Source organism: Phyllobates terribilis, unplaced genomic scaffold, assembly GCF_046119375.1.
Source record: "Phyllobates terribilis strain yellow unplaced genomic scaffold, ASM4611937v1 Scaffold_40__1_contigs__length_11209783, whole genome shotgun sequence".
In the NCBI taxonomy this organism is placed as follows: Eukaryota; Metazoa; Chordata; class Amphibia; order Anura; family Dendrobatidae; genus Phyllobates; species Phyllobates terribilis.
Genome location: NW_027362800.1, coordinates 8,392,501 through 8,413,960, shown reverse-complemented (window position 1 = coordinate 8,413,960; position 21,460 = coordinate 8,392,501). Strand labels below are relative to the sequence as shown.

Here is a 21,460-nt window from a genome sequence, read left to right as displayed (position 1 = left end):
GGAGAGGTAATTAATCAGCAACCCTCCTGCTAAGGGTAGACAGCTGCTCGTTCCACCCCCCCCCCCGCCTTAATTGGTTCTCCTCCCTTCCAACGGTGTTGAGGCGGGTGGGAACAGCCGGGGGTTGAGGGTACTGTGCTAAAAGAGGTGGAGTTATGCAGATCTAAAACGCGTGGATTGCAGCAGCAGCAAGCCGAAAAGTGCAGGCATGTGAGGGATCTAGAGGTTGACAGCATGTCTTCTTAACGGGAGTCCAGGTGGCCATCTCCACAAATGGACTTTTCAGAATCCTTGGGTGGCACCGTAGTCGGAAACCAATTCTGGTTATCGCTTCTCGGCCTTTTGGCTAAGATCAAGTGTAGTATCTGTTCTTTTAAGAACACAAGAGCTACGATCTACACTTGATGAGAGCGATCGAACTCGGAAGGAGAAGAGCTTCGGAGCCCAGCTGACATCAGAGAACGAAGGCGGATATCGGTGGGAGGAAGAAGTTCTAAAGAATCCAGAAGAAGACGAAGACTCGGAGAAGAATCGGGCTGTCCTGTGGAATCTTCGAGGAAGAAAATCATCGAGACAAAGACCTTTCGGGGAATTTGTCCAGAACACGACGGGAGAAGAATCTGCATAGCTCCACCCATTCCGGGAAGAGTTCCAGATCCAGCTCCAAGAAGTAACTGCAGGAGGAAAGCCATGGCAAGCGCTGCGAGGAAGGCCGAAAAGAAGAGCCTGGAGCTGGGGACAGCCAGGAGGGCCCAGCCAGGAGCCGATTCTGACCCCAAGGACTCTGCCTCCACGACTGGCCAGCAGAAGGGACCCCAGAAGCCCCGCCACGAAGCTCCAGCCCTGGAGCCATGGATGCGGCAGACGGTGGCCCTGAAGCTGAAGGAAGTGGATGGGAGGGTGCCGGACATGTCCTCGGACGTGTTCTGCCAGAAGATGCTGCTGGATCGAGGCTTCTCCAGGTCGGACACCCTCAGCATCCAGACCTTGACGGGGATCTTCTTCGTCACCTTCGCCACTGTGAACACCTGCAGGAGGTTCTGGGAAATGGTAAGCGCAAAAGGACCGGATAATTCTTTCTCTGCCTTTACAGGTAGCTGCCCTATCCAGAGGGATGAAAGGAGGATCACGGTCTCCATGCGCAACCCGCACACCCCAGGCCAAGACATCTGTACCTTCCTGAGACGCTTCTGTTTGGTTGTGAAGGAACCCTCTCACATCCTGAATGGACTCGGCTTCTGGACAGGTAAGTGGTCGGTGACCGTTAGACTTCACAGGGACCTGGCGTACTCAGACGGACTTCGGCACCTGCCCCCGACATTCTCCCTGGGCAACTCCTACGGCCTCATCTATTACCCGGACATGCCGCGGAACTGCAGGAGATGCGGCAAGAACGGCCACGAGATGAAGGACTGCAAGGAGGATGCCTGCAGGATTTGTCGAGTGACGGGACACAGCTCGAAGGACTGCCCGAAGAAGACGTCCTGCAACCTGTGTGGGCTGGCGGCTCATCTGTACAAGGATTGCCCCAGGCGTGAGAGATCCTGGGCATCGGTGGTTGCGACGACCCCAGCTACGGAGGACAAGGCCCCGACGACCAGGCCTGTGAAGGTCAAGGACGCGACGACCAAGGCCCCAGCGGCCAAGGCCGAGACGACCAAGGCCAAAGCGGTCAAGGAGTCGGTGGCCAAAGCCCCAGCGACGGTCCCAGCAGCTCCGAAGCAGAAGAAAAAGTCAAAGGAGGGTAAGAGTTCTGTCACCCCTCTCTCGATCCCTCCCCCTGCCACCCCCGTCCAATCCCCCCCCACCCCGGCCACCCCTGCTGAGGATTCCACTTCCTCTTCCTCCTTCCCCTACTCCTCAGCAGGTGTCCTTTCCCCTGCCCCGGCAGCCACTCTCCCTCCCCAGACCATGGTAGCGGTGGAATTAACCTTTCCTCCACCCGCCGCTATCTATTCCGAGGAGGATTTTCCCCTTCTTGTCTCCCCAGTTCCAACCCGGGGAAAGAGGAAGGTGGAGGACAGCCCTGCTACTGAATCCTCCAAAAAGAAGATTCTGGATTTCGTAGGCGAAAAGGAGGATACCCTCCCTGAGCCAGAAGAGATGGAGCACATGGTTGAGACCCTGGTGGCCGAGCCAGAAGAGGAGGAACTGATGGTCGCCGAGATTGAGGCCGCGCTGCTTGACCAGATGGAGGAAGAGGGCCTGCTGGTGATCCCGTCACCAGCAGTCAACACCGACGAGGGACCACCCGACCGGAGTGGTAACTAAGGTGTATTGCCTGCGCTAACTTTTTCTTTTTTCCCTACATGATGGCTAATATTAACTTATTTTCCATTAATGTCAGGAGCATCAAGGACAAGTTCAGACGTCAGACTATTTATGCCTTCCTTACTTCCCAGTTGTGTGATGTTTATATGTTGCAGGAATGTTCCCTTCCCTCCTCTAGGTCCTTCAAACATCTGGCCAGGGAGTGGTCCCACGGTCCATCCTACTGGTCCGGTGGGGGTGACTGCAAGTCTGCGGGGGTCGCAATTCTGATCAGGGGGGGCGCATTCACGCTTGAGTCCGTCCAGGAGCTCATCTGCGGCAGGGCTCTTGTTGTAGATGGCAACTGGGCGGGGGAACCTGTCAGGTTCATCAACGTGTATGCGTCCCCACTGAAGAATGAGCGTTTGGAGCTTTTCCAGACCCTGCGGCTTCAGCTTGCCACCACCAGGACCTTAGTGATGGCCGGGGATTTCAACTGCCCCATCGAGGAGGACGGTCGTAGTTCTGGCACATCTGCCAAGTTGGACATCACGTCCAAGCTGCTCATCGAGATGGTAACCGAGGCCTCTCTTCAGGACGTGGTGGGCTCCATGGGGAGAGGCTCCACGAACTATTCGTGGAGCCGACCCGATGGCTCACTCCGCTCCAGGATTGACTTTGTGTTCACCTCTCGGGCAGTCAGGCAGAGTAGGCACTCGATGGTCTCCTGCTTCTTCTCCGACCACAGAGCCATTCACTTACAAGGTGTCCTCGGCGACGGTTTTCCGTCCGGCCCCGGCTCCTGGAAGCTGAATTGTGCTCTGCTGGCTCAGGATGAAGTCGTGGAGGAGCTGAGAGCAGCCTACGCAATGTGGCAGTCCTACAAGGGTAGCTTCCAAACAGTCTCTGATTGGTGGGAATATGTTAAACTTGAGTTTCGCTGTTTCTTTCAGGCCAAGGGTCGACAACAGGAGTGTGAGAAGAGGAGGGACTTCAGAGGGCTGCAGCGCGAGCTGCGGTCGCTGCAGGACCTTCTTCACTGCGGCTGGGACGTGAGGGAGGAGCTGGAGGAGACCAAGAAGAGCCTGAAAAGGCACTTTGAGGAGGAGTCCAAGCGAATCATCTTCCGTTCCAAAGTGGAGAATCTGGAGAAGGGTGAGAAATGTAACTCATTCTTTTTCAGGAAACTTCATGCCGGTCACACGCCCCTGAACGAGCTGCGAGACGAGAGCGGAAACATGCGACGTGGGAAGGAGGACGTGATGAGGGTCGTCAGCGACTTCTACAGCGAACTCTACTCCCACAAGACTACCGACCCCGACGCTGCTGATAAGTTCCTGTCAGGTATCACTAACCATCTTGATCCTGCAGGCACGGCAGCCTTGGACAAACCTCTGATGGTGGGCGAATTGCTCTCTGCCGCTAAATCCTTTAGGACCGGCAGGACCCCGGGCAGTGATGGTCTTCCAGCGGAGCTCTATGTAGCGCTGGGAGACCTCATCTGTCCGGACCTGTTGGACCTGTACGAGGAGATGGTGGTGGAGGGTAGAATGCCTCCATCTTTGAGGGAAGGAATGGTCACGATCCTGTACAAGCGGAAGGGAGAGAGGTGCGACCTGAGGAATTGGCGTCCCATCACTCTGCTCAACGTGGACTACAAGATCCTGGCCAAGACGATGGCGACACGACTTAAGACGGTCATCGGACGGATCATCCACCCGGACCAGACCTGCGGCATCCCTGGACGTCGCATCGCAGACAGCCTCGCTCTCGTGCGGGACACGGTCGAGTACATCAAGGTCCGCCGCGCACACGCGGCCCTGGTCTCCTTGGATCAGGAGAAGGCCTTCGACCGGGTTTCCCACGAGTTCATGGGCCGAGCTCTGCACCGGTTAGGTTTGGGTAACATGTTTTGTTCGTATGTCCGTCTGATGTATTTTGATATCCACAGCTCGGTGTTGGTGAACGGCTGGAAGACTGACCCCTTCCCTGTCCTCTCTGGGGTCAGACAAGGCTGCCCTCTATCACCTCTTCTTTTTGTTTGTGTTATAGAACTCTTCGCAGAGGCTATCTGGCAGAATGGAGAGATCAGAGGGATCACCGCACCGGGTCCGGGACGACACGAGGTCAAGTGCTCGCTCTACATGGACGACGTCACCGTCTTCTGCGCTGATCGTGGTTCAGTCGACGCCCTCGTCCAGACGTGTGAGAGGTTCGGCCGGGCTTCAGGGGCCAAAGTCAACTGCAGGAAGTCGGAAGCCATGCTCTTCGGGGATTGGCAGCCGGCCTCCTCCGCCCCCTTCCCCTTCAACATTCAACCGGATTTCCTCAAGGTGCTGGGAGTCTGGTTCGGGAAGGAAGGAGCGGCCCTCAAGTCCAGGCAAGAACGCTTGGCCAAGGTGAAGCAACGGATCGGACTCTGGAGCCTCAGACACCTCACTTGTGAGGGTAAGGCACTCGTCCTGCGTAATGAGGTCCTGCCCGTCTTGCAGTACACGGCGCAGGCCTGGCCCCCACACGTCACTGTGTGCAGGGCCATTACCAGGACAGTGTTTCACTTTGTCTGGGGATCCAAGATGGACAGAGTCAGGCGGGCCGTCATGTACAAGGAGCCTCGCAAGGGTGGGAAGGGCGTTCCAGATATCCCCACCCTCCTGCGATCCTCTTTTGTGTGTGATTGTGTCCGCCGGACTTTGCAAGTCAAGAATGGCTAAGCGGGCAGGTCCATGTCTCGCTTCTTCCTGCTTCCTCTTTGGAGGCGACTCGGCTGGGACAAGTGGGACAGCTCCTTCCCCTACAACTGGACGACGCCATGGTTCTACGGAGACGTCGTTCGATTTGTGGGGGAGCATCAACTGGAGGGACTCAAGCCCGACTTGTGGAAGCCCAAAACTATCCACAAGCTAATCAGAGCCAAGGATGACGTGGAGAACATCACAGGACTTCACCAGGACACGCTGGAGACTGTGTGGACAAATGTGTCGTCTGACAGGCTGACCAACGGGCACAAGGACTTGTCGTGGATGGCGATTCAGGGCGGACTGCCCGTCCGGTCATTCATGCATGCCCGGAACCTGTGCAAGACCCGGTACTGCCCAAGGTGCCCCTTCGTGGAGGAAACATCTTTGCACACTTTTTGGGACTGCGGATTTGCACAGCGCCTATTGACTGCACTTGAGGACGACCTGAGGAACTCTGTCCCCAGGGCGAGCCTATCGCACCATTCTGTGCTTTACGGACTCTTCCCTGGGGTTCATACCGTCGGAGCCATCCAGGAGGCTTGGCGCCTTATGAACTGCTTCAAGGATGCCGTTTGGGTCGCCAGGAACCGGCTCATCTTGAGGAGGGAGAGGATGTCCATCCAGGACTGCCGCAGGCTGATCCACAGCCTGCTCAGAGACTATTCCATCATGGACGGTCCGGAGGACGAGGACGAGGACTAAACCCCTCCTCCCCCTCTCCCCTTATGTGTCTTGTCTTTCAATAAAGCTTCGGGCCTGTGATTTTCCCCTCCCCATCCCCTTTTTCCCAATCCCCATCCCTTATCACGGTTCGTCGTACTGTATTGATTGACATGCTTTTTCTTTCAGATTGAGTGTTTTGTGTAGCATAGGGGTGTGATGTGTCTAGTTAGTGCGTCGTATCCTCATGCTATGTAAATATGATGTAGAATTCTGTGTGTACTGGGCTGCGGCACTGTACACTGTCTGTTAACTTATTTTTTGTGCTAATAAAAGATATATTCAATCAAAAAATCTGTTCTTATCAGTTTAATATCTGATACGTCCCCTATCTGGGGACCATATATTAAATGGATTTTTAGAACAGGGAGATGGAAAAAGAGCTTGCTCTGTCCACTCCACGCATTGACCTGGTATTGCAGTATCTCCAGGACCGGTGCACCCCTTCTTTAATGCAGTTTCTAAAATCAGAAAGAATTGAATTCAATGCTTTTTGTTCATTTTGCTTGTTTGTCGGATTTTGGGATGGACTCTTTGGCTTTGCTTTTCTTCTCCTCATTGGATTTTTCATGTTAAAAGTTGCAGAAGCCAGATGACAAGCTCATTTTGGTTCAACTTCAGCAACTGTGCATTGCATTGCCATGTAATGTAATGTAATGCAATGCTATCTATCTAGCTCTCCCTCTATACTTCCTTTTGGATAAACAGACATATTAGGCAAGCATTTTGGAGCTTTCACCTAAATAACTACAGGTGGTGAGATAAGCTGCACAATATAATTGACCTTTCAGTATATTGTTGCACACACACCATCTATTTAGCAAATGCCCTTGTTATCAACAGCAGCCTTTTAAACTCACCTGAGCTAACAGGTATGTGAGCTGGTTACTCTGCTGCGCTTAAAATTTCTTTTTTGGTTTGCTACAATGCCTTTTCTGAAACGTTGTCTCCCTCTGCTGGAACACTGACTTCTTTCATTTAATGCCTGCAGACTATAAAAGAGAAACCAACCCAAACAGTTTGGTTGATTAGTCTGTGGCATTCTTTTAAACTGTTGCTTATGGCGGTCTCTGTGAGCTTCTCAGTGACATTCAGCCATCCAGGTATCCCGCCTGCAGTAGACGGAATGTGGCAATGGAACGCTGGCTGCGCGTGTCATAACAGGCTCTGAGCCTTTATATACCTGCGCACAGCAGCAGCCACCTTCAGTCTGCTGCTGGACAGCCAGCAGCAGCAGCAGCGGGAGAGGTAATTAATCAGCAACCCTCCTGCTAAGGGTAGACAGCTGCTCGTTCCACCCCCCCCCCCCCGCCTTAATTGGTTCTCCTCCCTTCCAACGGTGTTGAGGCGGGTGGAAACAGCCGGGGGTTGAGGGTACTGTGCTAAAAGAGGTGGAGTTATGCAGATCTAAAACGCGTGGATTGCAGCAGCAGCAAGCCGAAAAGTGCAGGCATGTGAGGGATCTAGAGGTTGACAGCATGTCTTCTTAACGGGAGTCCAGGTGGCCATCTCCACAAATGGACTTTTCAGAATCCTTGGGTGGCACCGTAGTCGGAAACCAATTCTGGTTATCGCTTCTCGGCCTTTTGGCTAAGATCAAGTGTAGTATCTGTTCTTATCAGTTTAATATCTGATACGTCCCCTATCTGGGGACCATATATTAAATGGATTTTTAGAACAGGGAGATGGAAAAAGAGCTTGCTCTGTCCACTCCACGCATTGACCTGGTATTGCAGTATCTCCAGGACCGGTGCACCCCTTCTTTAATGCAGTTTCTAAAATCAGAAAGAATTGAATTCAATGCTTTTTGTTCATTTTGCTTGTTTGTCGGATTTTGGGATGGACTCTTTGGCTTTGCTTTTCTTCTCCTCATTGGATTTTTCATGTTAAAAGTTGCAGAAGCCAGATGACAAGCTCATTTTGGTTCAACTTCAGCAACTGTGCATTGCATTGCCATGTAATGTAATGTAATGCAATGCTATCTATCTAGCTCTCCCTCTATACTTCCTTTTGGATAAACAGACATATTAGGCAAGCATTTTGGAGCTTTCACCTAAATAACTACAGGTGGTGAGATAAGCTGCACAATATAATTGACCTTTCAGTATATTGTTGCACACACACCATCTATTTAGCAAATGCCCTTGTTATCAACAGCAGCCTTTTAAACTCACCTGAGCTAACAGGTATGTGAGCTGGTTACTCTGCTGCGCTTAAAATTTCTTTTTTGGTTTGCTACAATGCCTTTTCTGAAACGTTGTCTCCCTCTGCTGGAACACTGACTTCTTTCATTTAATGCCTGCAGACTATAAAAGAGAAACCAACCCAAAAAGTTTGGTTGATTAGTCTGTGGCATTCTTTTAAACTGTTGCTTATGGCGGTCTCTGTGAGCTTCTCAGTGACATTCAGCCATCCAGGTATCCCGCCTGCAGTAGACGGAATGTGGCAATGGAACGCTGGCTGCGCGTGTCATAATAGGCTCTGAGCCTTTATATACCTGCGCACAGCAGCAGCCACCTTCAGTCTGCTGCTGGACAGCCAGCAGCAGCAGCAGCAGGAGAGGTAATTAATCAGCAACCCTCCTGCTAAGGGTAGACAGCTGCTCGTTCCACCCCCCCCCGCCTTAATTGGTTCTCCTCCCTTCCAACGGTGTTGAGGCGGGTGGGAACAGCCGGGGGTTGAGGGTACTGTGCTAAAAGAGGTGGAGTTATGCAGATCTAAAACGCGTGGATTGCAGCAGCAAGCCGAAAAGTGCAGGCATGTGAGGGATCTAGAGGTTGACAGCATGTCTTCTTAACGGGAGTCCAGGTGGCCATCTCCACAAATGGACTTTTCAGAATCCTTGGGTGGCACCGTAGTCGGAAACCAATTCTGGTTATCGCTTCTCGGCCTTTTGGCTAAGATCAAGTGTAGTATCTGTTCTTATCAGTTTAATATCTGATACGTCCCCTATCTGGGGACCATATATTAAATGGATTTTTAGAACAGGGAGATGGAAAAAGAGCTTGCTCTGTCCACTCCACGCATTGACCTGGTATTGCAGTATCTCCAGGACCGGTGCACCCCTTCTTTAATGCAGTTTCTAAAATCAGAAAGAATTGAATTCAATGCTTTTTGTTCATTTTGCTTGTTTGTCGGATTTTGGGATGGACTCTTTGGCTTTGCTTTTCTTCTCCTCATTGGATTTTTCATGTTAAAAGTTGCAGAAGCCAGATGACAAGCTCATTTTGGTTCAACTTCAGCAACTGTGCATTGCATTGCCATGTAATGTAATGTAATACAATGCTATCTATCTAGCTCTCCCTCTATACTTCCTTTTGGATAAACAGACATATTAGGCAAGCATTTTGGAGCTTTCACCTAAATAACTACAGGTGGTGAGATAAGCTGCACAATATAATTGACCTTTCAGTATATTGTTGCACACACACCATCTATTTAGCAAATGCCCTTGTTATCAACAGCAGCCTTTTAAACTCACCTGAGCTAACAGGTATGTGAGCTGGTTACTCTGCTGCGCTTAAAATTTCTTTTTTGGTTTGCTACAATGCCTTTTCTGAAACGTTGTCTCCCTCTGCTGGAACACTGACTTCTTTCATTTAATGCCTGCAGACTATAAAAGAGAAACCAACCCAAAAAGTTTGGTTGATTAGTCTGTGGCATTCTTTTAAACTGTTGCTTATGGCGGTCTCTGTGAGCTTCTCAGTGACATTCAGCCATCCAGGTATCCCGCCTGCAGTAGACGGAATGTGGCAATGGAACGCTGGCTGCGCGTGTCATAATAGGCTCTGAGCCTTTATATACATGCGCACAGCAGCAGCCACCTTCAGTCTGCTGCTGGACAGCCAGCAGCAGCAGCAGCAGCAGGAGAGGTAATTAATCAGCAACCCTCCTGCTAAGGGTAGACAGCTGCTCGTTCCACCCCCCCCCCGCCTTAATTGGTTCTCCTCCCTTCCAACGGTGTTGAGGCGGGTGGGAACAGCCGGGGGTTGAGGGTACTGTGCTAAAAGAGGTGGAGTTATGCAGATCTAAAACGCGTGGATTGCAGCAGCAGCAAGCCGAAAAGTGCAGGCATGTGAGGGATCTAGAGGTTGACAGCATGTCTTCTTAACGGGAGTCCAGGTGGCCATCTCCACAAATGGACTTTTCAGAATCCTTGGGTGGCACCGTAGTCGGAAACCAATTCTGGTTATCGCTTCTCGGCCTTTTGGCTAAGATCAAGTGTAGTATCTGTTCTTATCAGTTTAATATCTGATACGTCCCCTATCTGGGGACCATATATTAAATGGATTTTTAGAACAGGGAGATGGAAAAAGAGCTTGCTCTGTCCACTCCACGCATTGACCTGGTATTGCAGTATCTCCAGGACCGGTGCACCCCTTCTTTAATGCAGTTTCTAAAATCAGAAAGAATTGAATTCAATGATTTTTGTTCATTTTGCTTGTTTGTCGGATTTTGGGATGGACTCTTTGGCTTTGCTTTTCTTCTCCTCATTGGATTTTTCATGTTAAAAGTTGCAGAAGCCAGATGACAAGCTCATTTTGGTTCAACTTCAGCAACTGTGCATTGCATTGCCATGTAATGTAATGTAATGCAATGCTATCTATCTAGCTCTCCCTCTATACTTCCTTTTGGATAAACAGACATATTAGGCAAGCATTTTGGAGCTTTCACCTAAATAACTACAGGTGGTGAGATAAGCTGCACAATATAATTGACCTTTCAGTATATTGTTGCACACACACCATCTATTTAGCAAATGCCCTTGTTATCAACAGCAGCCTTTTAAACTCACCTGAGCTAACAGGTATGTGAGCTGGTTACTCTGCTGCGCTTAAAATTTCTTTTTTGGTTTGCTACAATGCCTTTTCTGAAACGTTGTCTCCCTCTGCTGGAACACTGACTTCTTTCATTTAATGCCTGCAGACTATAAAAGAGAAACCAACCCAAAAAGTTTGGTTGATTAGTCTGTGGCATTCTTTTAAACTGTTGCTTATGGCGGTCTCTGTGAGCTTCTCAGTGACATTCAGCCATCCAGGTATCCCGCCTGCAGTAGACGGAATGTGGCAATGGAACGCTGGCTGCGCGTGTCATAATAGGCTCTGAGCTTTTATATACCTGCGCACAGCAGCAGCCACCTTCAGTCTGCTGCTGGAAAGCCAGCAGCAGCAGCAGCAGGAGAGGTAATTAATCAGCAACCCTCCTGCTAAGGGTAGACAGCTGCTCGTTCCACCCCCCCCCCGCCTTAATTGGTTCTCCTCCCTTCCAACGGTGTTGAGGCGGGTGGGAACAGCCGGGGGTTGAGGGTACTGTGCTAAAAGAGGTGGAGTTATGCAGATCTAAAACGCGTGGATTGCAGCAGCAGCAAGCCGAAAAGTGCAGGCATGTGAGGGATCTAGAGGTTGACAGCATGTCTTCTTAACGGGAGTCCAGGTGGCCATCTCCACAAATGGACTTTTCAGAATCCTTGGGTGGCACCGTAGTCGGAAACCAATTCTGGTTATCGCTTCTCGGCCTTTTGGCTAAGATCAAGTGTAGTATCTGTTCTTATCAGTTTAATATCTGATACGTCCCCTATCTGGGGACCATATATTAAATGGATTTTTAGAACAGGGAGATGGAAAAAGAGCTTGCTCTGTCCACTCCACGCATTGACCTGGTATTGCAGTATCTCCAGGACCGGTGCACCCCTTCTTTAATGCAGTTTCTAAAATCAGAAAGAATTGAATTCAATGCTTTTTGTTCATTTTGCTTGTTTGTCGGATTTTGGGATGGACTCTTTGGCTTTGCTTTTCTTCTCCTCATTGGATTTTTCATGTTAAAAGTTGCAGAAGCCAGATGACAAGCTCATTTTGGTTCAACTTCAGCAACTGTGCATTGCATTGCCATGTAATGTAATGTAATGCAATGCTATCTATCTAGCTCTCCCTCTATACTTCCTTTTGGATAAACAGACATATTAGGCAAGCATTTTGGAGCTTTCACCTAAATAACTACAGGTGGTGAGATAAGCTGCACAATATAATTGACCTTTCAGTATATTGTTGCACACACACCATCTATTTAGCAAATGCCCTTGTTATCAACAGCAGCCTTTTAAACTCACCTGAGCTAACAGGTATGTGAGCTGGTTACTCTGCTGCGCTTAAAATTTCTTTTTTGGTTTGCTACAATGCCTTTTCTGAAACGTTGTCTCCCTCTGCTGGAACACTGACTTCTTTCATTTAATGCCTGCAGACTATAAAAGAGAAACCAACCCAAAAAGTTTGGTTGATTAGTCTGTGGCATTCTTTTAAACTGTTGCTGATGGCGGTCTCTGTGAGCTTCTCAGTGACATTCAGCCATCCAGGTATCCCGCCTGCAGTAGACGGAATGTGGCAATGGAACGCTGGCTGCGCGTGTCATAATAGGCTCTGAGCCTTTATATACCTGCGCACAGCAGCAGCCACCTTCAGTCTGCTGCTGGACAGCCAGCAGCAGCAGCAGCAGGAGAGGTAATTAATCAGCAACCCTCCTGCTAAGGGTAGACAGCTGCTCGTTCCAACCCCCCCCCCGCCTTAATTGGTTCTCCTCCCTTCCAACGGTGTTGAGGCGGGTGGGAACAGCCGGGGGTTGAGGGTACTGTGCTAAAAGAGGTGGAGTTATGCAGATCTAAAACGCGTGGATTGCAGCAGCAGCAAGCCGAAAAGTGCAGGCATGTGAGGGATCTAGAGGTTGACAGCATGTCTTCTTAACGGGAGTCCAGGTGGCCATCTCCACAAATGGACTTTTCAGAATCCTTGGGTGGCACCGTAGTCGGAAACCAATTCTGGTTATCGCTTCTCGGCCTTTTGGCTAAGATCAAGTGTAGTATCTGTTCTTATCAGTTTAATATCTGATACGTCCCCTATCTGGGGACCATATATTAAATGGATTTTTAGAACAGGGAGATGGAAAAAGAGCTTGCTCTGTCCACTCCACGCATTGACCTGGTATTGCAGTATCTCCAGGACCGGTGCACCCCTTCTTTAATGCAGTTTCTAAAATCAGAAAGAATTGAATTCAATGCTTTTTGTTCATTTTGCTTGTTTGTCGGATTTTGGGATGGACTCTTTGGCTTTGCTTTTCTTCTCCTCATTGGATTTTTCATGTTAAAAGTTGCAGAAGCCAGATGACAAGCTCATTTTGGTTCAACTTCAGCAACTGTGCATTGCATTGCCATGTAATGTAATGTAATGCAATGCTATCTATCTAGCTCTCCCTCTATACTTCCTTTTGGATAAACAGACATATTAGGCAAGCATTTTGGAGCTTTCACCTAAATAACTACAGGTGGTGAGATAAGCTGCACAATATAATTGACCTTTCAGTATATTGTTGCACACACACCATCTATTTAGCAAATGCCCTTGTTATCAACAGCAGCCTTTTAAACTCACCTGAGCTAACAGGTATGTGAGCTGGTTACTCTGCTGCGCTTAAAATTTCTTTTTTGGTTTGCTACAATGCCTTTTCTGAAACGTTGTCTCCCTCTGCTGGAACACTGACTTCTTTCATTTAATGCCTGCAGACTATAAAAGAGAAACCAACCCAAAAAGTTTGGTTGATTAGTCTGTGGCATTCTTTTAAACTGTTGCTTATGGCGGTCTCTGTGAGCTTCTCAGTGACATTCAGCCATCCAGGTATCCCGCCTGCAGTAGACGGAATGTGGCAATGGAACGCTGGCTGCGCGTGTCATAATAGGCTCTGAGCCTTTATATACCTGCGCACAGAAGCAGCAACCTTCAGTCTGCTGCTGGACAGCCAGCAGCAGCAGCAGCAGGAGAGGTAATTAATCAGCAACCCTCCTGCTAAGGGTAGACAGCTGCTCGTTCCACCCCCCCCCCCCCCCCCGCCTTAATTGGTTCTCCTCCCTTCCAACGGTGTTGAGGCGGGTGGGAACAGCCGGGGGTTGAGGGTACTGTGCTAAAAGAGGTGGAGTTATGCAGATCTAAAACGCGTGGATTGCAGCAGCAGCAAGCCGAAAAGTGCAGGCATGTGAGGGATCTAGAGGTTGACAGCATGTCTTCTTAACGGGAGTCCAGGTGGCCATCTCCACAAATGGACTTTTCAGAATCCTTGGGTGGCACCGTAGTCGGAAACCAATTCTGGTTATCGCTTCTCGGCCTTTTGGCTAAGATCAAGTGTAGTATCTTTTGAAAAGGCAGTTTTGTCCTTGGGCTGCCCTAGTAAATTGATGCATATTACACACTGGTTTGGTGCACTTGTTAGTACGCCAGGTGGCTCATAGAGTTATCTGATGGAAAACATGGCCCTCCAGGATCGAAGTCACTAGGCTGGGTAAGTGTGAGGGCTTTGGAGCAATGTGCCCCAGGAGTAGGCGCCCTGGTGGGAGTCCAAGCTTACTGGGACTGGGAACCCCAGAAAGACTTGGCTTCGTAGCACGCCGCACCTTTGCCAATCATACTTTCTGAGCAACCCCCCCTATTCCTGGCCTCCGGGCTAGGAAGGGGAATTTTTATAAACCCGGTCGGAGGTCCGGTCAGCTTTGGGCTGAGAAACCAACACAGGCTCCAGCTCCACTAGGGTGGCAGCCTAGATGGAAGCTGGGAGCACGAAAACGGCTCTTCTCCGGCTTCGGCTAGGGAGAGCATCGGAGATCCCTGACCCTCGCTGTGGCCTTCTGGCTCGGAGGGATGGGGATGGTTTATTGGGGACCCTCTCCTCCGGGAAGGGTCCACATGAATCCTCGCCTCGTGCGCTGTTTTGGTGTGACTTCGGTCACATTTTTCAGTGCCTTGGATGCAGCTTCAATCAAAAAATCTGTTCTTATCAGTTTAATATCTGATACGTCCCCTATCTGGGGACCATATATTAAATGGATTTTTAGAACAGGGAGATGGAAAAAGAGCTTGCTCTGTCCACTCCACGCATTGACCTGGTATTGCAGTATCTCCAATACCGGTGCACCCCTTCTTTAATGCAGTTTCTAAAATCAGAAAGAATTGAATTCAATGCTTTTTGTTCATTTTGCTTGTTTGTCGGATTTTGGGATGGACTCTTTGGCTTTGCTTTTCTTCTCCTCATTGGATTTTTCATGTTAAAAGTTGCAGAAGCCAGATGACAAGCTCATTTTGGTTCAACTTCAGCAACTGTGCATTGCATTGCCATGTAATGTAATGTAATGCAATGCTATCTATCTAGCTCTCCCTCTATACTTCCTTTTGGATAAACAGACATATTAGGCAAGCATTTTGGAGCTTTCACCTAAATAACTACAGGTGGTGAGATAAGCTGCACAATATAATTGACCTTTCAGTATATTGTTGCACACACACCATCTATTTAGCAAATGCCCTTGTTATCAACAGCAGCCTTTTAAACTCACCTGAGCTAACAGGTATGTGAGCTGGTTACTCTGCTGCGCTTAAAATTTCTTTTTTGGTTTGCTACAATGCCTTTTCTGAAACGTTGTCTCCCTCTGCTGGAACACTGACTTCTTTCATTTAATGCCTGCAGACTATAAAAGAGAAACCAACCCAAAAAGTTTGGTTGATTAGTCTGTGGCATTCTTTTAAACTGTTGCTTATGGCGGTCTCTGTGAGCTTCTCAGTGACATTCAGCCATCCAGGTATCCCGCCTGCAGTAGACGGAATGTGGCAATGGAACGCTGGCTGCGCGTGTCATAATAGGCTCTGAGCCTTTATATACCTGCGCACAGCAGCAGCCACCTTCAGTCTGCTGCTGGACAGCCAGCAGCAGCAGCAGCAGGAGAGGTAATTAATCAGCAACCCTCCTGCTAAGGGTAGACAGCTGCTCGTTCCACCCCCCCCCGCCTTAATTGGTTCTCCTCCCTTCCAACGGTGTTGAGGCGGGTGGGAACAGCCGGGGGTTGAGGGTACTGTGCTAAAAGAGGTGGAGTTATGCAGATCTAAAACGCGTGGATTGCAGCAGCAGCAAGCCGAAAAGTGCAGGCATGTGAGGGATCTAGAGGTTGACAGCATGTCTTCTTAACGGGAGTCCAGGTGGCCATCTCCACAAATGGACTTTTCAGAATCCTTGGGTGGCACCGTAGTCGGAAACCAATTCTGGTTATCGCTTCTCGGCCTTTTGGCTAAGATCAAGTGTAGTATCTGTTCTTATCAGTTTAATATCTGATACGTCCCCTATCTGGGGACCATATATTAAATGGATTTTTAGAACAGGGAGATGGAAAAAGAGCTTGCTCTGTCCACTCCACGCATTGACCTGGTATTGCAGTATCTCCAGGACCGGTGCACCCCTTCTTTAATGCAGTTTCTAAAATCAGAAAGAATTGAATTCAATGCTTTTTGTTCATTTTGCTTGTTTGTCGGATTTTGGGATGGACTCTTTGGCTTTGCTTTTCTTCTCCTCATTGGATTTTTCATGTTAAAAGTTGCAGAAGCCAGATGACAAGCTCATTTTGGTTCAACTTCAGCAACTGTGCATTGCATTGCCATGTAATGTAATGTAATACAATGCTATCTATCTAGCTCTCCCTCTATACTTCCTTTTGGATAAACAGACATATTAGGCAAGCATTTTGGAGCTTTCACCTAAATAACTACAGGTGGTGAGATAAGCTGCACAATATAATTGACCTTTCAGTATATTGTTGCACACACACCATCTATTTAGCAAATGCCCTTGTTATCAACAGCAGCCTTTTAAACTCACCTGAGCTAACAGGTATGTGAGCTGGTTACTCTGCTGCGCTTAAAATTTCTTTTTTGGTTTGCTACAATGCCTTTTCTGAAACGTTGTCTCCCTCTGCTGGAACACTGACTTCTTTCATTTAATGCCTGCAGACTATAAAAGAGAAACCAACCCAAAAAGTTTGGTTGATTAGTCTGTGGCATTCTTTTAAACTGTTGCTTATGGCGGTCTCTGTGAGCTTCTCAGTGACATTCAGCCATCCAGGTATCCCGCCTGCAGTAGACGGAATGTGGCAATGGAACGCTGGCTGCGCGTGTCATAATAGGCTCTGAGCCTTTATATACCTGCGCACAGCAGCAGCCACCTTCAGTCTGCTGCTGGACAGCCAGCAGCAGCAGCAGCAGCAGCAGGAGAGGTAATTAATCAGCAACCCTCCTGCTAAGGGTAGACAGCTGCTCGTTCCACCCCCCCCCCCCGCCTTAATTGGTTCTCCTCCCTTCCAACGGTGTTGAGGCGGGTGGGAACAGCCGGGGGTTGAGGGTACTGTGCTAAAAGAGGTGGAGTTATGCAGATCTAAAACGCGTGGATTGCAGCAGCAGCAAGCCGAAAAGTGCAGGCATGTGAGGGATCTAGAGGTTGACAGCATGTCTTCTTAACGGGAGTCCAGGTGGCCATCTCCACAAATGGACTTTTCAGAATCCTTGGGTGGCACCGTAGTCGGAAACCAATTCTGGTTATCGCTTCTCGGCCTTTTGGCTAAGATCAAGTGTAGTATCTGTTCTTATCAGTTTAATATCTGATACGTCCCCTATCTGGGGACCATATATTAAATGGATTTTTAGAACAGGGAGATGGAAAAAGAGCTTGCTCTGTCCACTCCACGCATTGACCTGGTATTGCAGTATCTCCAGGACCGGTGCACCCCTTCTTTAATGCAGTTTCTAAAATCAGAAAGAATTGAATTCAATGCTTTTTGTTCATTTTGCTTGTTTGTCGGATTTTGGGATGGACTCTTTGGCTTTGCTTTTCTTCTCTTCATTGGATTTTTCATGTTAAAAGTTGCAGAAGCCAGATGACAAGCTCATTTTGGTTCAACTTCAGCAACTGTGCATTGCATTGCCATGTAATGTAATGTAATGCAATGCTATCTATCTAGCTCTCCCTCTATACTTCCTTTTGGATAAACAGACATATTAGGCAAGCATTTTGGAGCTTTCACCTAAATAACTACAGGTGGTGAGATAAGCTGCACAATATAATTGACCTTTCAGTATATTGTTGCACACACACCATCTATTTAGCAAATGCCCTTGTTATCAACAGCAGCCTTTTAAACTCACCTGAGCTAACAGGTATGTGAGCTGGTTACTCTGCTGCGCTTAAAATTTCTTTTTTGGTTTGCTACAATGCCTTTTCTGAAACGTTGTCTCCCTCTGCTGGAACACTGACTTCTTTCATTTAATGCCTGCAGACTATAAAAGAGAAACCAACCCAAAAAGTTTGGTTGATTAGTCTGTGGCATTCTTTTAAACTGTTGCTTATGGCGGTCTCTGTGAGCTTCTCAGTGACATTCAGCCATCCAGGTATCCCGCTTGCAGTAGACGGAATGTGGCAATGGAACGCTGGCTGCGCGTGTCATAATAGGCTCTGAGCTTTTATATACCTGCGCACAGCAGCAGCCACCTTCAGTCTGCTGCTGGACAGCCAGCAGCAGCAGCAGCAGCAGGAGAGGTAATTAATCAGCAACCCTCCTGCTAAGGGTAGACAGCTGCTCGTTCCACCCCCCCCCCGCCTTAATTGGTTCTCCTCCCTTCCAACGGTGTTGAGGCGGGTGGGAACAGCCGGGGGTTGAGGGTACTGTGCTAAAAGAGGTGGAGTTATGCAGATCTAAAACGCGTGGATTGCAGCAGCAGCAAGCCGAAAAGTGCAGGCATGTGAGGGATCTAGAGGTTGACAGCATGTCTTCTTAACGGGAGTCCAGGTGGCCATCTCCACAAATGGACTTTTCAGAATCCTTGGGTGGCACCGTAGTCGGAAACCAATTCTGGTTATCGCTTCTCGGCCTTTTGGCTAAGATCAAGTGTAGTATCTGTTCTTATCAGTTTAATATCTGATACGTCCCCTATCTGGGGACCATATATTAAATGGATTTTTAGAACAGGGAGATGGAAAAAGAGCTTGCTCTGTCCACTCCACGCATTGACCTGGTATTGCAGTATCTCCAGGACCGGTGCACCCCTTCTTTAATGCAGTTTCTAAAATCAGAAAGAATTGAATTCAATGCTTTTTGTTCATTTTGCTTGTTTGTCGGATTTTGGGATGGACTCTTTGGCTTTGCTTTTCTTCTCCTCATTGGATTTTTCATGTTAAAAGTTGCAGAAGCCAGATGACAAGCTCATTTTGGTTCAACTTCAGCAACTGTGCATTGCATTGCCATGTAATGTAATGTAATGCAATGCTATCTATCTAGCTCTCCCTCTATACTTCCTTTTGGATAAACAGACATATTAGGCAAGCATTTTGGAGCTTTCACCTAAATAACTACAGGTGGTGAGATAAGCTGCACAATATAATTGACCTTTCAGTATATTGTTGCACACACACCATCTATTTAGCAAATGCCCTTGTTATCAACAGCAGCCTTTTAAACTCACCTGAGCTAACAGGTATGTGAGCTGGTTACTCTGCTGCGCTTAAAATTTCTTTTTTGGTTTGCTACAATGCCTTTTCTGAAACGTTGTCTCCCTCTGCTGGAACACTGACTTCTTTCATTTAATGCCTGCAGACTATAAAAGAGAAACCAACCCAAAAAGTTTGGTTGATTAGTCTGTGGCATTCTTTTAAACTGTTGCTTATGGCGGTCTCTGTGAGCTTCTCAGTGACATTCAGCCATCCAGGTATCCCGCCTGCAGTAGACGGAATGTGGCAATGGAACGCTGGCTGCGCGTGTCATAATAGGCTCTGAGCCTTTATATACCTGCGCACAGCAGCAGCCACCTTCAGTCTGCTGCTGGACAGCCAGCAGCAGCAGCAGCAGGAGAGGTAATTAATCAGCAACCCTCCTGCTAAGGGTAGACAGCTGCTCGTTCCAACCCCCCCCCCGCCTTAATTGGTTCTCCTCCCTTCCAACGGTGTTGAGGCGGGTGGGAACAGCCGGGGGTTGAGGGTACTGTGCTAAAAGAGGTGGAGTTATGCAGATCTAAAACGCGTGGATTGCAGCAGCAGCAAGCCGAAAAGTGCAGGCATGTGAGGGATCTAGAGGTTGACAGCATGTCTTCTTAACGGGAGTCCAGGTGGCCATCTCCACAAATGGACTTTTCAGAATCCTTGGGTGGCACCGTAGTCGGAAACCAATTCTGGTTATCGCTTCTCGGCCTTTTGGCTAAGATCAAGTGTAGTATCTTTTGAAAAGGCAGTTTTGTCCTTGGGCTGCCCTAGTAAATTGATGCATATTACACACTGGTTTGGTGCACTTGTTAGTACGCCAGGTGGCTCATAGAGTTATCTGATGGAAAACATGGCCCTCCAGGATCGAAGTCACTAGGCTGGGTAAGTGTGAGGGCTTTGGAGCAATGTGCCCCAGGAGTAGGCGCCCTGGTGGGAGTCCAAGCTTACTGGGACTGGGAACCCCAGAAAGACTTGGCTTCGTAGCACGCCGCACCTTTGCCAATCATACTTTCTGAGCAACCCCCCCTATTCCTGGCCTCCGGGCTAGGAAGGGGAATTTTTATAAACCCGGTCGGAGGTCCGGTCAGCTTTGGGCTGAGAAACCAACACAGGCTCCAGCTCCACTAGGGTGGCAGCCTAGATGGAAGCTGGGAGCACGAAAACGGCTCTTCTCCGGCTTCGGCTAGGGAGAGCATCGGAGATCCCTGACCCTCGCTGTGGCCTTCTGGCTCGGAGGGATGGGGATGGTTTATTGGGGACCCTCTCCTCCGGGAAGGGTCCACATGAATCCTCGCCTCGTGCGCTGTTTTGGTGTGACTTCGGTCACATTTTTCAGTGCCTTGGATGCAGCTTCAATCAAAAAATCTGTTCTTATCAGTTTAATATCTGATACGTCCCCTATCTGGGGACCATATATTAAATGGATTTTTAGAACAGGGAGATGGAAAAAGAGCTTGCTCTGTCCACTCCACGCATTGACCTGGTATTGCAGTATCTCCAGGACCGGTGCACCCCTTCTTTAATGCAGTTTCTAAAATCAGAAAGAATTGAATTCAATGCTTTTTGTTCATTTTGCTTGTTTGTCGGATTTTGGGATGGACTCTTTGGCTTTGCTTTTCTTCTCCTCATTGGATTTTTCATGTTAAAAGTTGCAGAAGCCAGATGACAAGCTCATTTTGGTTCAACTTCAGCAACTGTGCATTGCATTGCCATGTAATGTAATGTAATGCAATGCTATCTATCTAGCTCTCCCTCTATACTTCCTTTTGGATAAACAGACATATTAGGCAAGCATTTTGGAGCTTTCACCTAAATAACTACAGGTGGTGAGATAAGCTGCACAATATAATTGACCTTTCAGTATATTGTTGCACACACACCATCTATTTAGCAAATGCCCTTGTTATCAACAGCAGCCTTTTAAACTCACCTGAGCTAACAGGTATGTGAGCTGGTTACTCTGCTGCGCTTAAAATTTCTTTTTTGGTTTGCTACAATGCCTTTTCTGAAACGTTGTCTCCCTCTGCTGGAACACTGACTTCTTTCATTTAATGCCTGCAGACTATAAAAGAGAAACCAACCCAAAAAGTTTGGTTGATTAGTCTGTGGCATTCTTTTAAACTGTTGCTTATGGCGGTCTCTGTGAGCTTCTCAGTGACATTCAGCCATCCAGGTATCCCGCCTGCAGTAGACGGAATGTGGCAATGGAACGCTGGCTGCGCGTGTCATAATAGGCTCTGAGCCTTTATATACCTGCGCACAGCAGCAGCCACCTTCAGTCTGCTGCTGGACAGCCAGCAGCAGCAGCAGCAGGAGAGGTAATTAATCAGCAACCCTCCTGCTAAGGGTAGACAGCTGCTCGTTCCACCCCCCCCCCCCTGCCTTAATTGGTTCTCCTCCCTTCCAACGGTGTTGAGGCGGGTGGG

At 48.7% G+C, this 21,460-nt stretch overlaps 11 non-coding genes and 3 pseudogenes across 11 annotated transcripts; all 14 read left to right on the top strand.

Annotated features, from left to right (window-relative positions):
• The first annotated feature begins 326 nt into the window (after positions 1-326).
• Positions 327-406, top strand: LOC141186041 (U2 spliceosomal RNA; annotated as a pseudogene).
• A 5,559-nt stretch (positions 407-5,965) lies between these two features.
• LOC141185689 (U2 spliceosomal RNA) lies at positions 5,966-6,158 on the top strand. The gene has a single exon (XR_012260324.1). It is a non-coding gene; the product is annotated as a U2 spliceosomal RNA (small nuclear RNA).
• A 1,123-nt stretch (positions 6,159-7,281) lies between these two features.
• On the top strand, positions 7,282-7,472 carry LOC141189639 (U2 spliceosomal RNA). The gene has a single exon (XR_012263690.1). It is a non-coding gene; the product is annotated as a U2 spliceosomal RNA (small nuclear RNA).
• Positions 7,473-8,588: 1,116 nt separating this feature from the next.
• Positions 8,589-8,779, top strand: LOC141189638 (U2 spliceosomal RNA). Its single transcript, XR_012263689.1, has one exon. It is a non-coding gene; the product is annotated as a U2 spliceosomal RNA (small nuclear RNA).
• A 1,123-nt stretch (positions 8,780-9,902) lies between these two features.
• LOC141189637 (U2 spliceosomal RNA) lies at positions 9,903-10,093 on the top strand. The gene has a single exon (XR_012263688.1). It is a non-coding gene; the product is annotated as a U2 spliceosomal RNA (small nuclear RNA).
• A 1,120-nt stretch (positions 10,094-11,213) lies between these two features.
• LOC141189635 (U2 spliceosomal RNA) lies at positions 11,214-11,404 on the top strand. The gene has a single exon (XR_012263686.1). It is a non-coding gene; the product is annotated as a U2 spliceosomal RNA (small nuclear RNA).
• Positions 11,405-12,525: 1,121 nt separating this feature from the next.
• On the top strand, positions 12,526-12,716 carry LOC141189633 (U2 spliceosomal RNA). Its single transcript, XR_012263685.1, has one exon. It is a non-coding gene; the product is annotated as a U2 spliceosomal RNA (small nuclear RNA).
• Positions 12,717-13,843: 1,127 nt separating this feature from the next.
• Positions 13,844-13,959, top strand: LOC141186134 (U2 spliceosomal RNA; annotated as a pseudogene).
• Positions 13,960-14,483: 524 nt separating this feature from the next.
• On the top strand, positions 14,484-14,665 carry LOC141185799 (U2 spliceosomal RNA). Its single transcript, XR_012260413.1, has one exon. It is a non-coding gene; the product is annotated as a U2 spliceosomal RNA (small nuclear RNA).
• A 1,119-nt stretch (positions 14,666-15,784) lies between these two features.
• LOC141189632 (U2 spliceosomal RNA) lies at positions 15,785-15,975 on the top strand. The gene has a single exon (XR_012263684.1). It is a non-coding gene; the product is annotated as a U2 spliceosomal RNA (small nuclear RNA).
• A 1,128-nt stretch (positions 15,976-17,103) lies between these two features.
• LOC141189631 (U2 spliceosomal RNA) lies at positions 17,104-17,294 on the top strand. The gene has a single exon (XR_012263683.1). It is a non-coding gene; the product is annotated as a U2 spliceosomal RNA (small nuclear RNA).
• A 1,123-nt stretch (positions 17,295-18,417) lies between these two features.
• On the top strand, positions 18,418-18,608 carry LOC141189630 (U2 spliceosomal RNA). Its single transcript, XR_012263682.1, has one exon. It is a non-coding gene; the product is annotated as a U2 spliceosomal RNA (small nuclear RNA).
• A 1,121-nt stretch (positions 18,609-19,729) lies between these two features.
• On the top strand, positions 19,730-19,845 carry LOC141186133 (U2 spliceosomal RNA; annotated as a pseudogene).
• Positions 19,846-20,369: 524 nt separating this feature from the next.
• Positions 20,370-20,551, top strand: LOC141185649 (U2 spliceosomal RNA). The gene has a single exon (XR_012260290.1). It is a non-coding gene; the product is annotated as a U2 spliceosomal RNA (small nuclear RNA).
• The last annotated feature ends 909 nt before the right edge of the window (positions 20,552-21,460 follow it).